Source organism: Pristiophorus japonicus, chromosome 2 (genome assembly GCF_044704955.1).
Source record: "Pristiophorus japonicus isolate sPriJap1 chromosome 2, sPriJap1.hap1, whole genome shotgun sequence".
In the NCBI taxonomy this organism is placed as follows: Eukaryota; Metazoa; Chordata; class Chondrichthyes; family Pristiophoridae; genus Pristiophorus; species Pristiophorus japonicus.
This window is the reverse complement of record NC_091978.1, coordinates 339,987,676-340,010,543: the sequence shown is the minus strand read 5'-3', so window position 1 is coordinate 340,010,543 and position 22,868 is coordinate 339,987,676.

The following is a 22,868-nucleotide window of genomic DNA, read 5'->3' as shown; positions in this document are numbered from 1 at the left end:
CTGCAATTTCTGCAGGTATTTTGTTCATCTCTGCAAACTCCGGCTGAATGTATGCCTCCACGCCTCCAGCATGAGTTGCGGTTTGAAACAAAAGGTCCCTTGCCAGTCAATCGTCCCTGACTGCCCCTGTTATTGTCCTTGAGTGCATCATTAACAGGTGTTGATGGCCCCATTACTGGCCGCATTGTCCCTTGCAATGGCGTGAATCGCTGTTCAGCTTGCCATTGTCTCTGTCGAGCTCCTCCTCTGGGTTCGACTACATGTTGGGGCATGCCTGACTGCCCTTGTCTGCCTGGAGAACTGTGTGCTGCTTTAACAATGTTGAATCTCTGTCCCAACCATTCCTTAACACAGTACCTCTCGTCTGTTCTGCTTGTGGCGTGGTTTAATTCCCAGTTTCTTGTCGCCATTGATACGTCCTTATTACACAGTATAAATGCACACGAGGCCCATGCTTGAGAGAAGGTCAGTCTGTGACCTGTCCTTTATTCCTTAGCACTCAAGTGATGAAGGTGGGTGGAGCTTCCCCTTTTATACCTGAAGGTCCAGGTTAGGAGTGTCTCCCACCTAGTGGTCAGTGTTCTCACGGTGTACAACTTAGGTCAGTTTATACATGGGTTACAATGCTGGTTGAATACATGACAATGCCTGTTTAAAGCTGCTGCCAGGAATGCCTGAAAAATGGACCAACGCCATTTCAGGTCAGACATTTCTCAGGCGTCCTTGGGCCACAGGATGCTGGGCCCAAAAACTGGGCATCATTGCATCCGTTTTACAGGCATAAAATGGTCGCATCGAGGTCCACTATCTACCCCATTGAGTTTTACTATGCACGGTTGTATCTTCCACTGCTAGTGCTTTGTTATTTTATTTCATTTCTTACAATACTACCTCTGCTTTTTTGCAGCATGTGATTTGTCCTCCTGCTACTGTTGCTAAGCTTTGCCATTTAGAATCCCATCTAAAACTAACGCAGCTGAGTTCTGAGGGCATGGTAAAAGGATGAGACATGTATTACAATGTAAGAATATAAGCATCACATGAGATGTCCCAGGGCACTGGAAGGGTATTATTTTCGTGTTGTGAAATACCTCATTGTATTTATTGCAGAACTGCAGCATTGGAATGTGACAAGTCGAGAGCAGATTCCCCAAGTTAGTTTCACGCACTAGGAATTGCTCACCATATGAGTAGCTTTGAAAGAATTTGACAGATTTAGCAAGAGTGTCATCAGTGCCATTTATTACAGCATCTTATGAAAGGATAACATGAAAATACTGTGGATTCTTGGTGTCCTATCCTTATTTAGTATTCATCTAAAAGGAATTAGGACTTTGTGTTCTCCATGCATATCCTGTAGAAATGATAAAGGCATAACTCACCTCCTTACCTCTCATGTTTTATCCCAGTGTCATCATCAGAGTGACAAAATACGACCAATTCACAGGGAACCTCTGGTAATAATAATGCACCACATTAACTCCAAAACACTGTGAGAACTCATACTGCCTGCCATAATGGATTTTGCTAGTGTTGGAGATGTGTTTAAAGAGAGTTTGCACCTGTAGGTTTGATAACATTGGTCAGCATGTAGACAAATGGGAGCCGAAATTGCCCCTTCCCTTAAGGCCTGTTACCGCCGGAAATCGGCGGCCACACTGCGGAGTGCAATAGCCACCGATTTTTTGTGGAATGGCCGCCATTTTTTAAATTTCGCTGCTGCGGTGTCTTGGCGGTGACCCGCTGCCCCCCCACTACCATTCTGCTGCTGCCGGTCCGTCCTAAGTGCATCATCAGAGTATGCACCGCCGATGTTCATCCCCACCGATGACGAAATTCCATCGAAAAAATCTTGCTGCCGCTCGGTGCCACCAGTAGCTTTTTTTGCCGGTGCACTGTGTTTGCGGTGTGGCTGTCAATTAAAGGGGAGGACCTACAGCTGGGGCCGCCATGTTTTTTTTTTGTCGGCCAACTGCCATGTCGGGCCGATAATTATACCCTCCGGGTTTGGCGGGGCCACCTATAGGCAGCCTGACACCTCACGATTAGCACCCAGGGCCGCCGCGCAACCAACGATGATGTTATTGCTGCACGTGGCATCCCTCACCGCCCTGCGCGGGCTGCAAGGCTGGCGTGAGCGGAAGTCAACGGCACCTTTGTGGGTCCATCTCAAACTACAGCCCTTCCTGGATAGTAAAGTTGTGAAGGGCACAACAAGCAATAATAATTATGAAGACCCTCTCTAATGCATGCAGTAGAACGCCACCCAACCTATCCAGGCATCAAAACCACACCTTAGGATCCCAATACTCCCCTCAATCACCATCCTGGTGACTGCATTGTGGCCTTGTTATACTGCTCCTCTGCTTGTGTTCAGGGTAATCAGAATGGGTTCATCAGCCGTGGCAGCAGTGGTATGATTTGCCCTCAGTAGCTAACCATTTATATGGTTTTCTTCCCTGAAGAGATAAGGAATGCTTGAGGATGAAGGTGTGATGGCAGCTTCCTGCATCCTGGACATTGACAGGAAGGATCCTCTCTCTGCACATTCATAGAGTGAATCTCTTCCTGTTCTCATAAGTGACTGGGTGCTTTGTGGGCTGCTCTGCTGCACAGGGTATCAGTGACCTCACCTTCCATGCTCTTACTTACCATATAATAGTTGACCAAGAAGAGGAAGAGGAGACTGAAAGAAAAAAAGAAAGACTTGCATTTATATAGTGCCTTTCACAACCACCAGACATTTCAAATCACTTTACAGTCAATTAAGTACTTTTTATAAAGTGTAGTGACTGTTGTAATGTAGGAAATGCGGCAGCTAATAGAACACAGCAAGCTCCCACAAACAGCAATATGATAATGACCAGATAATCAATTTTTTTTATTATGTTGATTGAGGGATAAATATTGGCTAGGACATTGGGGATAGCTCCCCTGCTCTTCTTCAAGATAGTGCCATGGGATCTTATACATCCACCTAAGAGAGCAGACGGGATCTTGGTTTAATGTCTGAAAGATGGCACCTCTGACAGGGCAGCACTCACTCAGTGCAGCACTGGAGTGTCAGCCTAGATTTCTTTGGTGCTCAAGTCTCTGAGAGGGACTTGAACCCACAACCTTCTAACTCAGAGGCGAGAGTGCTACCAACTGAGCCACAGCACAGATACCCTGGCCAAAATGGAGCTGCATCCTTCCTTCTGCTTTCTCCTCTTATGCTTCCTCCTCTTCTTATAAAAGAGGAAGCCGAAGACGAAGAAAAAGATGAAGAAACACTGTCATTCGATTTCACACTTCTAGTCAACAGCTTTTTGAGGTCAACCTACAAAGCCATTTGCAATGTCCCCACTGAAAGTCAATAGCCTTTCACCAGCCATGCTGCAGCCACTCAGGTAGCACTGCGTGACATCAAGCAAAGGCACATACAAGACAGACACTAAGGATGATGCATTCCCCTCGTGACTTGAATATCCATTCATATTGTTGGATTGAAAAGTTTGCTTTGTGGTAGCTTTTATTTCAACATTATAGCCAAGAGGACACTGTGATGCTTAGTAACAGAGGGAAGGTAAGGTGTGGGAATAATGTTGAAAGGAGAATTGGGATTGTGGTCACTGGTACCGCAGGCAGATGATTCCATCCCAGATATCCCGGCCAAAAAGGATCTGTCTGGGTTGCATCCTTCATTCTGGTTCCTCCTCTTCTGCATCTTCTTCTTCTTCTGCGCCTTTCTCTTCTCTCTGCAAGCAAATGCTGGAAATCTGAAATAAAAGCAGAAAAAGTTGGAAATACTCAGCAGGTCAGGCAGCATCTCAACCAGAAACGTAAACTCTGTTTCTCTCGCTACGGATCCTGCATGACCCGCTGAGTATTTCCAGCATTTTCTGTTTTTTCAGAGGCCTTCCTTTATCATCTGAGGCCTTAAAAGCATCCAGCAGCACTCTCTGCACACTTAATAAAACTTTTAACATCTATTGCACCAAAACCATTACTTAAATAAAATATTGAAAATCCAGTCCAAAAGCATAAATGCAAACTTACCTGAAAATGTGTTACCTTTAAGTAGGTCTGCTGCATGCACATTTTTCTGAGCGAGCTTAGGACCCAGCGTTAAACTCAGCACAGAGCTCCAAGTTCACAGAGCGTTGTGTCAAGTTGGCAATACATGATGAGTGAGGTGATGTTCTGCAGATTTGCATGTCTAGGGCCGGTGCTGCTAATGGTAGCATTTTGGCCCTCACCAAAATGGCACCAGAGGCGGGCGGAAATGAGGCGGCCTGACCAGGTGGCGGTAAGAGAATCATAGAATAGAACAGCACAACCTATTAAGCCTGTGCCAGCTCTTTCGAAGAGCAATCCAGTTAGTCCCGCTCACCCATCCTTTCCCCACATCTCTGCAATTTTTTCTCCTTCAAGTATTTATATAATTCCCATTTGAAGGCTACTACTGAATATTCAGAACCTTAGCAGGCAGTGCATTCCAATACTAACCACTCGTTGTGTAAAAATATGTTTCCTCATGTCGTTTTTGGTTCTTTTGCCAATTACCTTAAATCTGAGCCCTCTGGTCATTAACCCTTCTGCCATTGGCTTATCTTGGCTTATATTGCAGAGATCCCCGATGGCTGTTTGCAAGGAACTTGAGCCGTAAAAGTTGAGGGCAGTGGTGACCTTCACAGCCAGAAATGAAGCAGTGCTGCCAGATGTGCGTGGTTTCAGACTTTTGTTCAGAAGGTACCAGAGATGGCCAATGGAAACATTGGAGAAGTGAGCACTCCAACACAGGTCCTCCCGGTACCTGTGCTATCTGTAGGGGAAAGGTAATATATATTGGGCTGCATTCTTCTGTCGTGTTGCTTGATTATCCAAAACTTACTGCTCTTTCTCCTTCATTATAATAATAGAATAAAGATGTATTCCCATGTGGAAAGCTATACCTGCTCCAGAGTCAATCTGGCTGTGAGTGTGTGTGGGTTGGGGGTTCCAAGTCCAAAATTCGGCATGACTGATGTGACAAAGGTCACCTAAGGCTGCCTGGAATGACCTACTGGTAAAAGAATTTGTCATGTGTGCAACCTTCATACAACTGTAACCTTCATGTAACTGTAACCTTCATGCAACCACACTGTACACTGTATATATGTCCTGGAAATGCACACCTTGACCACAGGGGGTGAACTTGTGGGAGACACTCCTCACCTGGACACTCAGGTATTTAAAGGGAGGTCCCACGCAGAGTCATCACTTCTTGGTCTTGGGAATAAAGAAAGGTCACACAGTGACCTTGTCTGTAGTACATGCCTCGTGTGATTCAGCAGCAAGGTGCAGGGACACCACATTAGGCGACGAGAAACGGGAATCACCGAACCACGAGGATGGCCACCAGTAGCACAGAGGAATGTTACTGTGTGGGTGAGGACTGGGACGACTTCGTTGAGAGACTCCAGCAGAGTTTCCTCACGAAGGACTGGCTGGGAGTGGCAGCGGCTGACAAGCGGAGGGCGCATCTACTGACCAGCTGCGGCCCAAAGACGTACGCGCTGATGAAAGACCAGCTCGCATCCGAAAAGTCGGCAGACAAATCCTTCGAAGAGCTTACCCAGCTGGTCAGTGAGCATCTCAAACCGGTGAGTAGTGTACACATGGCCCGGCACCAGTTCTACACACGCCAGCGTCAGGAGGGACAAAACATCTCGGACGTCGTTGCGGACCTGCGGCGCTTGGCCAGTCTCTGTAAGTTCACAGACGCCTGCAGGGGGGAGATGCTAAGGGATTTCTTTATTGAGGGCATTAGTCATGCCGGGATTTTCAGGAAGCTCATAGAGACCAAGGACTTGACTTTAGAAGGGGCGGCGTTGATAGCTCAGACCTTCATGGCAGGGGAAGAGGAGACCAAGCAAATTTATGCGCACAGCTCTGGTTCCAACGTTGCGATGGACCAGGGAGTTAACATTGTGAACACGGCTCAGGACCCCGCAGGCAGGCAAGGGCATTTTGAAACCGGCCAGGCAGCAACAAACGCTAGGGTGGGCTCCCAACAGGGACGATGGAAAAGAGATCGTCAATTCACGCCATCTCGAGGAACAATGCGTCCCGTGATGGGACCATTGACACCCATCATCAGAGCGCTTAGAAACAACCAAAGGGACAATCAGAAAGGAATGCCTGGTAACAGTCCTTTTGTTAACAACAACCTCAGCTCATGCTGGAGATGTGGGGGTAGACATACTGCAAAAAACTGCAGGTTCCAGCAATTTATCTGTCGGAATTGCAACATCAGTGGACACTTGGCCAGAATTTGCAGGAAGGCTGTAGCGAGGCTAATCTATGAGACAGAGGAACCAGACGAGGGGTCTGCAATGCAGGATGATGCTTGGGGCAAAGCCATGGATGCTGAAGTTCAGCGGGTTCATGTGGCTGATGTCCACAGCTCATATACCAAAACACCACCCATCACGATGAAAGTTTTATTGAATGGCATCCCGGTGCGCATGGAGCTGGACACAGGAGCCAGCCAGTCGCTTATGAGCGCCCAACAATTTGAGAGACTATAGCCACACAGAGCTAGCAGGCCAAAACTGGAATGCATTGACACACAGCTACGGACGTACCAAAGAGATCATCCTAGTGCTAGGCAGTGCAAACTTGGTGATAACACATAATGGGGCAGAGAACTGGCTACCACTCTGGATTGTCCCAGGAAATGGCCCCGCACTTTTGGGGAGCTGGCTAGCCGAGATGAACTGGAAATGGGGGGATGTGCATGCCATTTCATCTGTGGAGCGAAGCTCATGCTCACAGGTCCTACAAAAATTTGGGGCACTGTTTCAACCAGGTGTCGGGACTTTCAAGGGCACCAAAGTAGTGATACGCATCACCCCGGACGCCAGACCAGTGCACCACAAAACCAGAGCGGTGCCGTATGTGATGCGTGAGAAAATTGAAAGTAAATTGGACAGGCTGTTCAGAGAGGGCATAATCTCGGCAGTTGAATTCAGTGACTGGGCAAGTCCCATCGTTCCTGTTCTCAAAGCGGATGGCTCGGTCAGGATTTGTGACGATTACAAGGCCACCATCAACCGAGTGACACTAAAGGACCAATACTCGCTTCCGAGAGCGGAGGACCTTTTTGCCATGCTGGCAGGTGGCAAGCTGTTCACCAAGTTGGACCTCACACCGGCCAACATGACTCAGGAACTGGCTGAAGAATCCAAGCTTCTGACCACCATCACAACGCACAAGGGGCTATTTATCTACAACAGGTGTCCGTTTGGCATTCGTTCGGTTGCCGCTATCTTTCAAAGCAACATGGAAAGCTTGCTTAAATCCATTCCTGGAACGATCGTATTCCAAGACGTCATCCTAAAAACAGGTCGAGACACCGAGGAACACCTCCAAAACCTGGGGGAGGTGCTATGCCGACTGGACCGGGTAGGCTTGTGGTTGAAAAAGCCCAAATGTGTGTTTTTGGCCCCAGAGGTCGAGTTTTTGGGCCGGAGAGTTGCCGCAGACGGGATTCGGCCCACCGAAGCTAAAACGGAGGCGATCCGCCGGGCGCCCAGGCCTGGCAACACATCGGAGTTGCGATCATTCCTGGGACTTTTGAACTATTTCGGGAACTTTCTGCCGAACTTAAGCACACTCTTGGAGCCGTTACACGTGCTCTTGTGTAAAGGTTGTGAATGATTTGGGGGGACGGTCAAGAACGGGCTTTCAATAGAGCTTTGTTCTAACAAGCTGTTGACCTTGTACGACCCCTGTAAAAAACTGGTTTTCACGTGTGATGCGTCGTCCTACGGGGTTGGGTGTGTGTTGCAGCAGGGTAATGATGATGGCCGACTCCAACCGGTGGCTTATGCCTCCAGGTCGCTCTCCCAGGCAGAGCGTGGATAGGGCATGGTCAAAAAGGAAGCACTCGCTTGTGTTTATGGTGTGAAAAAGATGCACCAGTACCTTTTCGGTAGGCGGTTCGAGCTAGTAATGGACCACAAGCCGTTAACATCCCTGTTGTCCGACAGCAAGGCTGTCAATGCCAATGCGTCAGCTCGCATACAGCGATGGGCTCTCACGCTGGCTGCATATGACTACACCATACGGCACCGGCCAGGCACCGAGAATTGCGCTGATGCGCTCAGCAGGCTCCGACTGGCCACCACTGAGGGGGTGTCGGAGCAAAGCGCTGAGATGGACATGGCTGTTGAGGCTTTTGACACCGCAGGCTCCTCCATCACAGCCCGCCAGATCAAAATCTGGACCATGATAAAGAAATGTGTTCTGACTAGGGATTGGGCGCCTGCACACGGGGTGTGCCCCGAGGAGGTCAGAGCGTTTCAGAGACAGATGGATGAGCTCTCCATCCAAGCCGACTGCCTGCTATGGGGAAGCCGGGTAGTCATGCCCCAGAAAGGAAGGGAAGCATTCATCAGGGAGCTCCACAGTGAGCACCCTGGTATCGTGCTAATGAAGGCCATTGCCCGGTCACATGCATGTTGGCCGGGAATTGAGTCAGACCTGGAACACTGAGTTCGCAGGTGCACGACGTGTGCCCAGCTGGGCAATGCCCCCAGGGAGGCCCCCCTCAGTCCGTGACCCTGGCCCACCAGGCCATGGTCACGCGTTCACGTAGACTACGTGGGCCCATTCATGGGAAATATGTTCCTGATCGTTGTCGATGCATACTCGAAATGGATCAACTGCACCATATTAAACTCGTGCACGACATCCATCATAGTGGAGAGTCTGCGCACGGTTTTCGCGACCCACGGCTTGCCGGACATTCTGGTCAGCGACAATGGCCCGTGCTTCACCAGCCATGAATTCCAGGAGTTTATGTCGGGTAATGGCATCAAACACGTCCGGACAGCACCGTTCAAGCCGGCTTCCAATGGCCAGGCGGAACGTGCGGTCCAAGTCATAAAACAGGGCATGCTCTGTATCCAAGGACCCTCCCTTCAGCACCGCCTATCGCGCCTCCCGCTGGCCTACAGATCTCGCCCGCATTCACTCACGGGAGTCCCGCCAGCAGAACTACTCATGAAACGCATGCTTAAAACACGGCTGTCCCTCATTCATCCAGCTACCTGGCAGACATCGTTGAGGGCAAGCGCCAGTCCAAAACCGAGTGCCGTGATCGAAACGCAAGGGGGAGGTGTATATAAATTGATGACCCGGTATTTGTTCTTAACCATGCTTTGGGACCCAAGTGGCTTGAGGGCACCGTAATTGGCAAAGAGGGGAATAGGGTCATAGTGGTCAGACTCAACAATGGGCAGATATGCCGAAAATACTTGGACCAAGTAAAGAAAAGGTTCAGCATCGACACTGAGGAACCTGAGGAAGAGCATGAGATGTTACCCACACCACTGCCAGTGGACGAGCAACAAGGACATTCACCAACATGCACAGTCCCTGCGGTCAGCCCAGATAGGCCGGAATCACCTGAGGATGACAGAGATGCTCAGCCACCAGAGCCCCAACTGCTGCGCTCCACGAGATAATGTTGACCACCTGAAAGGCTTAACCTTTGACACAAAAAGACGTGAGGGGGGAGGTGATGTCATGTATGCAACCTTCATACAACTGTAACCTTCATGTAACTGTAACCTTCATGCAACCACACTGTACACTGTATATATGTGTTGGAAGTGCACACCTTGACCACATGGGGTGAACTTGTGGGAGACACTCCTCACCTGGTCACTCAGGTATTTAAAGGGAGGTCCCACGCAGGGTCATCACTTCTTTGTCCTGGGAATAAAGAAAGGTCACGCAGTGACCGTGTCTGCAGTACATGCCTCGTGTGATTCAGTAGCAAGGTGCAGGGACACCACAGAATTCAAAACAGTAGTCACTTTGCTTCTCTAGCTAATGCTGTTTACTTGGCGGAAACATACAAACATAGAAACATAGAAAATAGTTGCAGGAGTAGGTCATTTAGCCCTTCGAGCCTGCACCACCATTCAATAAGATCATGATTGATCATGCACCTCAGTAACCCCTTTCCTGCCTTCTCTCCATATTCCTTGATCCCTTTAGCCAGAAGGGCCATATCCAACTCCCTCTTGAATATATCTAACAAACTGGCATCGACAACTCTCTGCATTAGAGAATTCCACAGGTTAACCACTCTCTGAGTGAAGAAGTTTCTCCACATCTCGATCCTAAATGGCTTACCCCTTATCCTTAGACTGTGACCCCTGGTTCTGGATTCCCCCAACATCGGGAACATTCTTCCTGCATCTAACCTGTCCAGTCGCGTCAGAATTTTATATGTTTCTATGAGATCCCCTCTCATTCTTCTAAACTCCAGTGGATACAGGCCCAGTCGATCCAGTCTCTCCTCATATGTCAGTCCGGCCATCCTGGGCATCAGTCTGGTGAATCTTCGCTGCACTCCCTCAATAGCAAGAACGAACTTCCTCAGATTAGAAGACCAAAACTGAACACAATATTCCAAGTGAGGCCTCACCAAGGCCCTGTACAGCTGCAGCAAGACCTCCCTGCTCCTATACTCAAATCCCCTAGCTATGAAGACCAACATGCCATTTGTCTTCTTCACCGCCTGCTGCACCTGCATGCCAACCTTCAATGACTGATGAACCATGACACCAAGGTCTCGTTGCAGCTCCCCTTTTCCTAATCTGCTGCCATTCAGATAATATTCTGCCTTCATGTTTTTGCCCCCAAAGTGGATAACCTCACATTTATGCACATTATACTGCATCTGCCATGCATTTGCCCACTCACCTAACCTGTCCAAGTCACCCTGCAGCCTCTTAGCATCCTCCTCACAGCTCACACCGCCACCCAGCTTAGAATTGACTGCAAACTTGGAGATATTACACTCAATTCCTTCATCTAAATCATTAATGTATATTGTAAAGAGCTGGGGTCCCAGCAGTGAGCCCTGCGGCACTCCACTAGTCACTGCCTGCCATTCTGAAAAGGACCCGTTTATCCCGACTCTCTACTTCCTGTCTGCCAACCAGTTCTCTATCCATGTCAGTACATTAACCCCAATACCATGTGCTTTAATTTTGCACACCAATCTCTTGTGTGAGACCTTGTCAAAAGCCTTTTGAAAGTTCAAATACACCACATCCACTGGTCCTCCCTTGTCCACTCTGCAGCTGCAGGTCTTTGGCCAGCAGCAGGCAGAACTCTCCCAAAGCTTCCAGGGGAAAGCTAGATCTTCTGAAGCATTTATGAGCTGCAACATTTAAATTACATGTTGGGCTGAAAATTGCAGCCTCACCGGGTGCGTACAAAGTGCGCATGCACGCGGCAAGGCCTTGCAAAAGCCGGTTCTTGGCGTGCAATTTGCATGTGCCGAGTACCGGCTTTTCTGATCTGTCAATTTTGACAGATCCTATGCATCCCTGCAGGAAGGAGGTCCGCGGGGCAGAGATTGGACTATTTGCCCAACTCTTGCCCAGTGAATGTCCTTCAAACTCTTATGGCTGGTTAAAGCAGACATATGGCCTACTTTTACCAATGTAAGAGTTTTAAAACAGAAAAATTAAATTCAATCATTCATTTTTATATTAAAAACACTGTCCATTAAGTTAAGTTTATTTTTAACCCTATTAAAATACATTAAAAACAATTTTCAAAAATATATTTTTTTCTAAAACATTTAATTACTTTCAATTTCAATTAGTTTTAAATATGTGAGGTGTTTTTTTAATTTATTGTGTTGTGTTTCTTGTTTTAGTGGGGTATTCTCTTTGATAGCAATGGGAGCTCATACAAATGGAGTTCCCATTATTATCAATGAGAATACTAAATAGTGATTGGTGATCCATGCCCACATTTACGTATCTGGAAGATAGATCCCCATACGCTGAGCAGTGAATGAAGGCCTCTGACCAGAATCCTACGTTCCTCCGGGACCACCAGGTATTTTCGTAGATTTCTTTCGGGTCGGAGTCATTCGTCCAAAGGAAGCCTCTAACCGCAATTTCCCCCCCAAATATTGCGTAGGATATAGTGCACAGAAAGACGCCATTCGGCCCAACTAGTCTATGTAGGTGTTTATGCTACACTCGAGCCTCCTGCCATCTTTCCTCATCCCTATCAGCATAACCCTCTATTGCCTTCTCCCTCATATGCTTATCTAACCGCCCCTTAAATACATCCATATTATTTGCTTCAACCACTCCCTGTGGCAGCGAGCTCCAGATTCTCACCACTATCTGGGTAAAGAAGTTTAGTTTGATTCCCTATTTAATTTCTTGGTGACTACCTTTAATTGATGGCTTCTATTTATACTCTTCCCCACAAGTGGAAACATTCTCTCTGTAGCAACTCTATCAAAATCTTTCATGATTTTAAAGACCTCTATTGGGGCACCCCTCAGCCTTCTCTTTTCAAGACGTAAGAGGCCCAGCATGGTCAGCCTTTCCTAATAGGTATACCTTCGCATTTCTGGTATTGTTCTTGTAAATCTTTTCTGCTATCTCTCCAGTGTCTCTATATGCTTTTTATAATATGGTGACCAGAATTGCACACTGCACTCCAAGTGATCTAACCAAGGTTCGATATACGTTTAGTATAACTGCCCTACTTTTCAATTCTATACCTCTCAAAATAAACCCTCGTGCTCGGTTGGATTTTTTATGGCCTTGCTAACCTATGTCGATATGTTTAGTGATTTCAGTATTTATACTCCTAGATCCCTTTGCTCCTCTACCTCATTTCGGTTCTTATTTTACAAGTAATATGTGACCTCCCTATTTTTCTTTCCAAAATGTACCTTACATTCATCTCTGTTGAAATTCATTTACTAACTATATGCCCGCTCTGCAAGTTTATTAATGTCTTCTTGTAATTTGTTGCAGTCATCCTCAGTGTTGGCGATTCCTGCACGCCCCCACCCCCCCTCCCAATTTGGTGTTGTCGGCAAATTTAGAAATTGTGCATTTGATTCCAAAGTCTAAATCATTAATAAAAATTGTGAACAACAGCGGTCCCAGGACTGATCCTTGTGGAACACCACTTCCTACCTTCTGCCACTCTGAATAGCTACTCTTCACCCCTATTTTCTGCTTTCTGTCTTCTAAGCCAGCTAGTTATACGAAGAGCAAGTTATTATTTAAGTGGAGAAAAATTGCAAAGTGCCGCAGTACAGCAGGACCTGGGGGTCCTGGTACATGAAATACAGAAGGATAATATGCAGGTACAGCAAGTGATCTGGAAAGCCAATGGTATCTTGGCCTTTATTGCAAATGGGATGGAGTATAAAAGCAGTGAAGTCGCGCTACAGTTATACAGGGTATTTATGAGGCCACATCTGGAATATTGTGTACAGTTTTGGTTTCCATATTTACGAAACAATATAATTGCTTTGGAGGCAATTCAGAGAAGGTTCACTAGGTTGATTCCGGAGATGACTTATGAGGGATGGTTGAGTAGGTTGGGCCTCTACTCATTGGAATTCAGAAGAATGAGAGGTGAACTTATCGAAACGTATAAGATTATGAGGGGGCTTGATAAGGTGGATGCAGAAAGGATGTTTCCACTGATAGGGGAGACTAGAACTAGGGGTCATAATCTTAGAATAAGGGGCCGACCATTTAAAACAGATGAGGAGGAATTTCTTCTCTCAGAGGGTTGTAAATCTGTGGAATTCACTGCCTCAGAGAGCTGTGGAAGCTGGGTCATTGAATACATTTAAGACAGAGATAGACAGTTTCTTAACCGATAAGGTTGGGCCTCTACTCATTGGAATTCGGAAGAATGAGAAGTGATCTTATAGAAACGTATAAGATTATGAGAGGGCTTGACAAGGTGGATGCAGAGAGAATGTTTCCACTGGTGGGGCATTATCTTAGGATCAGGCTCCGCCCATTTAGAACTGAGATGAAGAGAAATTTCTTCTCTCAGAGGGTTGTGAATCTGTGGAACTTGCTGCCTCAGAGAGCTGTGGAAGCTGGGACATTAAATAAATTTAAGACAGTTATTTAAAACTATAAGGGGATAAGGGGTTATGGGGAACGCGCAGGAAGTAGAGCTGAGTCCATGAGCGTATCAGTCATGATCGCATTAAATGGTGGAGCAGGCTCGAGAGGCCGTATGGCCGACTCCTGCTTTTATTTCTTATGCATGTTCTTATACATTCTGCTATTTGTCCCCTGACTCTGCATTTCCTCATCTTATTCATTGGTCTATTAAGTGGTACCTTATGTACAGCTTTTAGAAAATCTAGATAAATTACATCTACCACATTATCCTTATCTACTCCCTCTATTATTTCTTCAAAAAATTAATTAGGTTGGTCAATCAAGACTTTTCCTTTTGAAATCCATGCTATCTATTATTATATTTTTTGTTTCTAGATGTTCTTTTTTCTCCTTTAGTAGGGAACTCATTATTTTTCCTGCCACCGATGTTAAGCTGACTGGTCTATAGTTTGCTGGACATGTTCTATCTCTCTTCTTAAATATAGGTGTTACATTAGCTATCCACAAGTCCTCTGGCACTACACCTTTTTCTAATGAATTATTAATATGTGCAGTAATGCCTCTGCTATTTCTTCCCTAGATTCTTTTAAAATGTGCAGATGTAATCCGTCCAGACCAGGGGTTTTATCCTCTTTGAGTTTCATTAGTTTATTTAGTATATCTCCTCATTTCATTTTAATGGCAGTTAACTCATTACCAATCTCGTCATACAATGTAATTTCCACCTGTTCTATCTCCCTGGTAAATACTGACGCAAAATAATTATTTAATATTTCTGCTATCTCTCTACTGCTTCCTGTGGTATTATCCTCTCCATCCCTTAGTGGCCCTATTCCCATCCCAACCTTCCTTTTTTTATTCATGTGCCTGTAAAATATTTTACTATTTTGTTTTATGTTCCTTGATAATTTAATTTCATAGTTCCTCTTTGCCTTCCTAATTGGTTTTTTGACTTATCTCCTAATCCCTTCATATTCTCCCTTATCATGCTCTCCCCTATTGTACATGTACTTAATGCATGTCATTTCTTTACCCTCAATTTTTTCCTTATGGCTTTATTCATCCACGGTGTCTCATTAGTATTTAGTTTGTTCTTGGTTATTAGCGGAATATATTTTCCCTGGACTCTGCTGTACACCATTTTAAATGTTTCACATTGCTGTTCTGCATCATTGTTTGCCAATATCGTTATCCATTTTATTTTCCCAAGTTCTATTCTCAGCCCCTCAAAATCAGCTTTTCTGCAATCTATTACCTGGTCTTTGTCATACCTATGTCCTTCTCAATTATTATCGTAAAGCGTACATTATGGTCACTATTGCCTAGATGTTCCCCTACTTTTATTTCCCTTACCTGCTCTGGTCCATTCCCTATTACTAGATCCAATACTGAATCCTCCCTTGTTGGGATTTTTACATATTGGGTTGGAAACGAGTCCTGTACACATTGTGGGAACTCCATTTCCTTATCCCCTTTACCTACCTCTTCTGTCCAATTAATATCTGGGTAGTTGAAATCCCCCATGATTATTATTCTATCTATTTTACTAATTTCCCAAATTTGTTTACATATTTCTTCCTCCACCTCCCTTCCACTATTAGGTGGTCTGTAGAGTACCCAATCTATGTGATTAATCCTTTATTATCTTTTAACTCTACCCACATGACTTCTATTTCTATCTTGCTAATTGCTGCGTCACTTTTCTCTACTGCCATTATGTTATCCTTAATAAATACAGCTACGCCACCTCCAGTTTTCCCCTCTCTTTCGTTTCTAAATATGTTATACCCTGCAATGTTTAATTCCCAGTCCTGATTTTTCTGTAGCCATGTCTCAGTAATCCTTATTATGTCTGGTTTCTCGCAACACATGATTGCCTCCAACTCCCCTGTTTTATTACGGACACTGTGTGCATTGCTGTACAGAAAGATTAGCTGTTCCTCCAACTTTATTTTTAAACATCTTTTTCAACTCCTGTTCTATAACTCTATTTATTCCCTGGCCATCAATGTCTTACTAGTTTAAAGCCTATGCCTCCTCCCTATTTACCCTTTCCACGAGGACAGGGGTCCCATCCAGATTCAAGTGAAGCCCGTCCCATTGGTACAGCTCCTTTCTGTCACAGTACAGTGTCCTATGAAAAGGAACCACTCCTTCCCACACCAGCCCTTTAACCAAGTGTTCATTTTCCTGATCTGACTGTTTCTATGCCAATTTGCATGTGGCTCGGGCAATAATCCAGCGATTATTACCCTCGAGGTCTTGCTTTTTAATTTAGCTCCTAACTCCTGATACTCGCTCAGCTGGAGCTTCTCCCTGTTCTTACCTAAGTCATTTGTTCTGACATGGACCACAACAACTGAATTTCCCCCTCCCTTTCCAAATTCCTCTCCAGCTGCCACGAGATATCCTTTACCCTGGCATCGGGTAGGCAACACATCCTTCGGGATTCTTGTTCTTGGCTGCAGAGGACACTATCTATTTCACTAATTAGAGAATCACCTATCACTACCACATTTCTATTCTGCTCACCACACCCCCTCCTTAGACAGTCTTCTGAGCCACAGTGCCTTGGTCTGCATTGTGGCTGTCCTCCCCGCAGTCTTCATCGGTAGAGAGTACATTATAACTGTTGGGCAGGACCACTGTCTGCAGGACCTCCTTCTCAACCTCTCCTAGGTCCCTGCTACCCGGCACCCTAACTGTCACACCCTTCGTTTCCTGAACCTGTGCTTTCCTCTGGGATGTGACTGTACTCTGGATAAAACTATCCAAAAATTCCTCCCCATCCCTTATGTTTTGAAGTGTTTCTAACTTGCACTCCATCTCAATGATTGAGCCGGAGTGACTGGAGGCAGACATTACCTGCAGATGTGGGAATCCAGGACGGTCTTGTTGTCTACAAACGCCCACATACTACAGTCCCAAAACATAGCCTGTCCTGCCATCTCTAGACTTTATTTATTGGCTTATTTAATTAGTTAAAATTATTATTTATAGTTATATTAATTATTTAGCGGGGAGAATTGCAGTCGGAGGCTTCCTTCGTACGAACGCGTCTGACCCCTAAAAAATCTGTGAATTTACTTGTTGTTCCTGGAGAAATGTAAGATCCCAGTCGGAGGCCGAAATTCACTGCGCAGCGCAAGGGGACTTGTCTTTGAGGCATGTACAGAGAAGCTGGAGTCATGTGGGCCTGGCCCACCAATCACTATGCAGTATTCTCATTGATAAAAATGGGAGCTCTGTTTGGATGGGCTATCAATGAAAAAAAATTTTAAACACCAAAAAACAGCATAATAAATACATAAAACACCTCACATATTTAGAATTAATTGAACTAAAATGTAATTAAATGTTTTAGAAAAGTAAGATATTTTTTGGAATTTTTTTAATGGTGTTAAAAATAAACTTTCCCTAATGAACAGGGTTTTGATTTAAAACTGAGTGTTTAAATTTAATTTTTATGGACTAGAATCTCCACTTTTGTGGTAATCGGCCAAAAATGGGTGATATTTCTGGCGTGGGCGTTAAAAAAGGGTTTTTAGATCGCCGGCTCCTCGCCCATTCTCAAACCACCTTGTCTCCACTTTTGAAAATGGGCGTTACCGCAAGCGATATAAAATGGGCGGTAGCATTAAATTTTTTTGTCCTTCTGCTGTAAAGTGTGGCCATCCTTAGCAATGGCATGGCAACACTTGATTCCCGTGATTCTGGAGGTCAAGGGTCATCATGACATGCGCAGAAGAGGAGACAGAGAGAAAGGGAGCTCAGAGGGACTGAAGGCATGTCTGGGTGTGGTGTGGCTGCTTTGGGTGGAAGGAGGGAGACTTTAGAGCTTCACAGCAAGTAGGCAAACAAAAAGTAGTTCTTACCATCCACATATGTGACCGAATCTGGCCCTATAATGGACAAAGAGGAAGAGGTATCACAGCACGCTGTGGAGACTGAAGCTGGAGAGAGCAGTGAGCTGGGAGAGGAGCACATTGGAGGGCGCAAAAGAGCCATGAGGTTCTTGGACTAGGCAAATACCTCTCTCCTATAGGAGGTCGAGTTACGCTGGGGTGCTTTGACACAGGAAGGGTGTGGGAAACCCACCCCAAAGGCCTACCAGAAGATATGGACCGAGAAGCAGAGGTGGTCTTGTCGGTGACCAACGAGGTGCGTGAGGGCAACCAATGTCGCAAATGATGGAACGACCTTGTGGGATCCGCAAGAGTAAGTATTACATTGATTTACATGTACTTATGTATTTAGATAATTTGATTTGTAACAGTCATGAGTGACTAGCATCAGATGTGAGGTCTTTCACTTTTACCGGGAATGTTATAGTCAAAGCCTGTGGTCACGGTGTACGTCTTCAGGTAAAGAATGATAATAATCATAATAATCATGATTACATCTGTCGGTTATGTGTTGTATCAGTGTCTGTGACAGTACCTAGCAATGATAGCATGCAATGATCTCATGCCATGTCGTCCTGTCACCTTTTACAGAAGAAGCTATCGACGATGAGGTCCATGCAGAGGCGAACGTGTGGGGGGGGCCACCAGTCCCCAGCGACATCACTGAGATGGAGGAGCGGGTGCTCGCACTCGTGGCGAAGCACACCCGGACAGCCACGAACGCATCTGCAGACCCTGAAGTGATGCCACGTGAGTAAAGCTTACACTATTGCATAATGTAAATCAATAGATGTCACACCCACTCATATCCGAGCAATCATATATGATAGATAGTTTCTAAAATTGTCATAGAAATAATGATGGTCTAATGAAAATCATTGGAATACAAATTTGTTGATGGTAATGAAATGTGATGTCTGCGATGATTTTGAGAGCGGTGATGCTTTTGTCGTGTATATGCTGTGTGTAGCGCTGGACTCACCTTGTGACCCTAGCACCCCCTTCTCCTCTAATAACCTCATTTGTGTTTTTCAGCTCAGCCAGCAGCACGTCCCAAGGCAAGACCACAGAGGCCAGAAGGTGGGGGCATGGGGCAGGAGTCGACGGATGATCCTATATCTGGTGCTGAGGAGCTCCGATTCTCGCCCGTCAATCCACTGGATCTCTTTTTCACATATGAGAGCACGTATTTCGAGGAACCTGCATCGCCATGCTCCAGAAGCCATTCCACCCCAAAGCCATCTAGTGCTCCTCCGGTCATTCCCACCTCCACTCTGGAGGTATCGGCCCCAAGCACCTCACCACAGGGCACCCAATTTGTCCCCAGGACGGTGCCAACCCAGCGGAGGTCCTGTGAACGCAGCAGGTCTGTTCCATGAGCGCCACATGACAGTGGAGAGATGGTACAGTTGTCCAGGAGGACTGTAGACATTGGTGACCAGCTCATCGAAGCATTGGGGGGCATATCCCGACAGCTGGCCATCATGACCGACTACATTCCATGAATGGCGGATGTCCTGGATGCAATAACTAGGAACACTGCTGCCACAGGCCTCCCAGTGGTCCCCGAGCGCAGCACTCTACCCCGAGGTTCCGCACCATCCCTAGGTTCCGCACCACCACTGCAAGTGAAAGATGAGAGCAAGGACCAAGATCCTGCTTCTGCATGAGAGAATGTTGTCCCCTTGGCATCCCCCACTCCCGTACCCGTGCAACGACAGCATCTGCCTTCATCCCCCCCGCAATGAGGCACCGCCTGAGGAGCTACATGGAGCCAGGAGGGGAAGGGGTAGAGGTGGGGAGAAGAAGGGGTGGGGGGAAGGAAAATGAGGTGCATGTGCGCAGGTGATGGCTGTGTTATATCTCCATCTGGGTGTATGCAATTTGTTGCAATGTATGGGGGCTGGGGACCACGCTCCTGCTTTGCCTTTGTATTCTGTGTTGCTGGATATGTTGAACATGTGATTGATGTCAATGCAGGAAAAAGTGGGGTGTGGGCGGGGGTTGGGTATTATTGCCTGTGATACTTATGATTTCAGACCAATGTTGGTGTAAAATTGTTGTTATTGAACATAACCTTGTTGCGCATTGTCTCAGATAGCTGCACCGTTACACACTGTTGATTCCTTAACACGAAAGGGTTAAATACAACGTAACATCAATCAACATAAACTTTAACTGGCACCAAGGTAATGGGCACCATTGATGTCTGAGCTGCACACACACAGCGGTGTGTCAGCATTGTGACTCACATTAACGATCTTTCAGACAAATCATTTAGATTTCAGCTTCTCACGTAAAAGTGGGATTAAAAAAATGCCAGCCACACCGCTGGCGTTCGTTGAAAACAGTTCCACATTTTTGGCCGTTTTTTGGGGCGAGCGATATTGTGGCCGATATATGTGTGTTAGGTGGGGAAAGTGACGTTGGGTGATCTCCTGGGCGTTAGTTTCGCCAAATGTGGTCTTTACGACAAAAAAAAGTAGGCGGCAGTATTATTGAATTTTGCCGTTAATTCCGTGCGGAAAGTAACGCTGGCCGATATTATGGGCATTGATTTCGCCCATTCTGATGATTCTGCCAATGATGGGTGGGCGGTAATATTTTTTCCAGGCGATAACCACATGGGGAAAGTAACACTCGCTGATAAGTTTCCTAAAAATGCCCACACTTTCCATTTTGTGCCAAAATGGGCAATATATGGGCGTTATGCGTCATTTCAGCAGTAAAATGGGTGTTAAGTGGGCGTTAAGCATGCAAAAAAAGTGGAGGTTCTAGTCCCAGATGTTTTAAAGATCTTACACTGGTAAAATTAAGCTAAACACCTGCTTTTACCAGGCGTAAATGTTTGAAGGATATTCGCTGAGCATGAGTTGGGCAAATAGTCCAATCTCTCCCGCGCGAATGTCCTTCTCGCGGAGATGCGGGGGATCTATCAAGAGAATTTTGACAAATCGGAAAAGCTGTTTTTTGGCACATGCGCCTCATGCTCCGAAAATCGGGTTTTGCGAGGCCTCACCACTCTTCGTACAGACCCGGCAAGGCCGGAGTTTAAGCCCTTAGTTTATCTTAGTTAATTTAATAGTTAATAACGTAATAGTTATAGTTCCACAGCTCTTAGTTTAAAGAAAAATAAACTGTACTTCTCAACCACCAATCACCTACCCGCTGTCCTGTGATGTCACTGCTTGTATTTTTCAATCGCCACTCAGGTCTGCTGTGTCCCGCTCTTTATATCCACTCCTCTAAGCCGATTTTCCCGCTCTTTATATCTGCTCCTTCAACTCTTTCAAAGTCTGTAAAAACGGTGGTGTTGGTATCCATGTGTAGCAAACTAGAGCTGACTTTTCCTCCATGACCTCAACTGAAATCTGGTTCAAAAATGGGGAAAATTGGACACCGAGGCCTACCATCGCCCTGACCTCAATTTATCTCGACCCACCACTGGCCGTCCACCTCCTGGGGTGGGGGCAGTTCCGAGGTCCTCAGTGGATTTCTTGGTATCCGTCCATGTTATTGCCACGTCCTCAGACTGCCATGTAAAAGCTCCAGGAAGTGGTGGTAACAGTCCCGAGACCCCCGCAATGGGAACAGAAGGCCTTGCGGATCCCCATTAACCTATCCATGTAGGCTTCAGTTTCTGATGAGGTATTTAAGGGTGCAAATCTACTGATCTTTCCAGCTCTTTCATGCTCAGCCACCTCTTCTGCAGCACCAGCAGAATTTTGCAACCAGGCACTGGTGAAATCCCACTTTGTGACAGGAATTAGGGATTGGATAAATACTCGAAGGGAAAAAAATGACTGAGCTATGGGAAAAGAGCAGAGGAGTGAGATTATATGAATAGTTCTATCAAAGAGCCGGCATAGGCACGATGGGCTGAATAGCCTCCTTCTGTGCTGTATCATTCTATGATTCTATCTAGATTTTCCTATAACTTTTGGTGGGTTCTCGGCGATTTTCTCAGTGGTACAGTTGTTTTTCTGCCCGGCGAAAGTTTCCCCCTTAGCTTTTTAATGGTATCGCCCACATCTAAACTCGCCCGCCGGGTCCAAACCGCCAACGTGCAACGGTGAGAAAATTCGCCAGGGCGTAAATTTAGCCTCAACGGAAGCCCGGCCGGATCGCCGAGGGAACTGCCCTGTGTAAACTGCTTAAGCAGAGCGGTAGGTGAGTATTCTGCAAAGAAAGATAAGTTAAAGGTTCTTTATTTATTTTTTTTTAATTTTAAAATGACGATTAGGTCTAAAAGTATCTTGGGAATGCTTTTTACTGATTTTTTTAATTGACATTTTTTTTTAAGTTTTCTCCCCTCCTGAGGTCCAACCGCAGCCTTGGACTAAATTTTAAATACTTACCGTCCATTCCAGTAATAACCGCCCATTTTACTTAGTTTCCCCTTAACCACCGAGAAAACCGCAGACAATAAAGGTGCAATGCCCACTTTCTCGCCGGGCGATTAGTTTTAATTAGCTTAAACATAAAAGTGGAAATTCTCACCAGTGTTACTCACCAAATGTTAGCGGTTTTTCTGAGCGGGCAATCGTGCGTTGAGGGGCTCTTATCCTATCAGGAGTTCAGCACCACATCTGGGTGACAAGCCAGGGAACAGTGTAGTGTGGTGGTTGTAATAGACTGGTGCCCCACTAGAACACCGCTCTTCCAGCGACGTTACGGAGGTGGGGTGGGAGTAGCTCCGAGGAAATTTCAGGTCTAGGGGTTGTGGGGTGCACAAAGTTGTACCTGCTACTTAATAGGATGAGAATCGATGGGCCTAATGGTCTTTTCTTCCTCATTTTTTCGTATGATCAAATATTCGTGCATATGCAACCTTGAAAGATTATCCGAAAATGCTATGGAAGAAAGTTGACAATAATTACAACTTTCTAACTGAAGACAGGAAACATAGAAACATAGAAAATAGGTGCAGGACTAGGCCATTCGGCCCTTCAAGGTTCCATTCAATATGATCATGGCTGATCATGCAACTTCAGTACCCCATTCC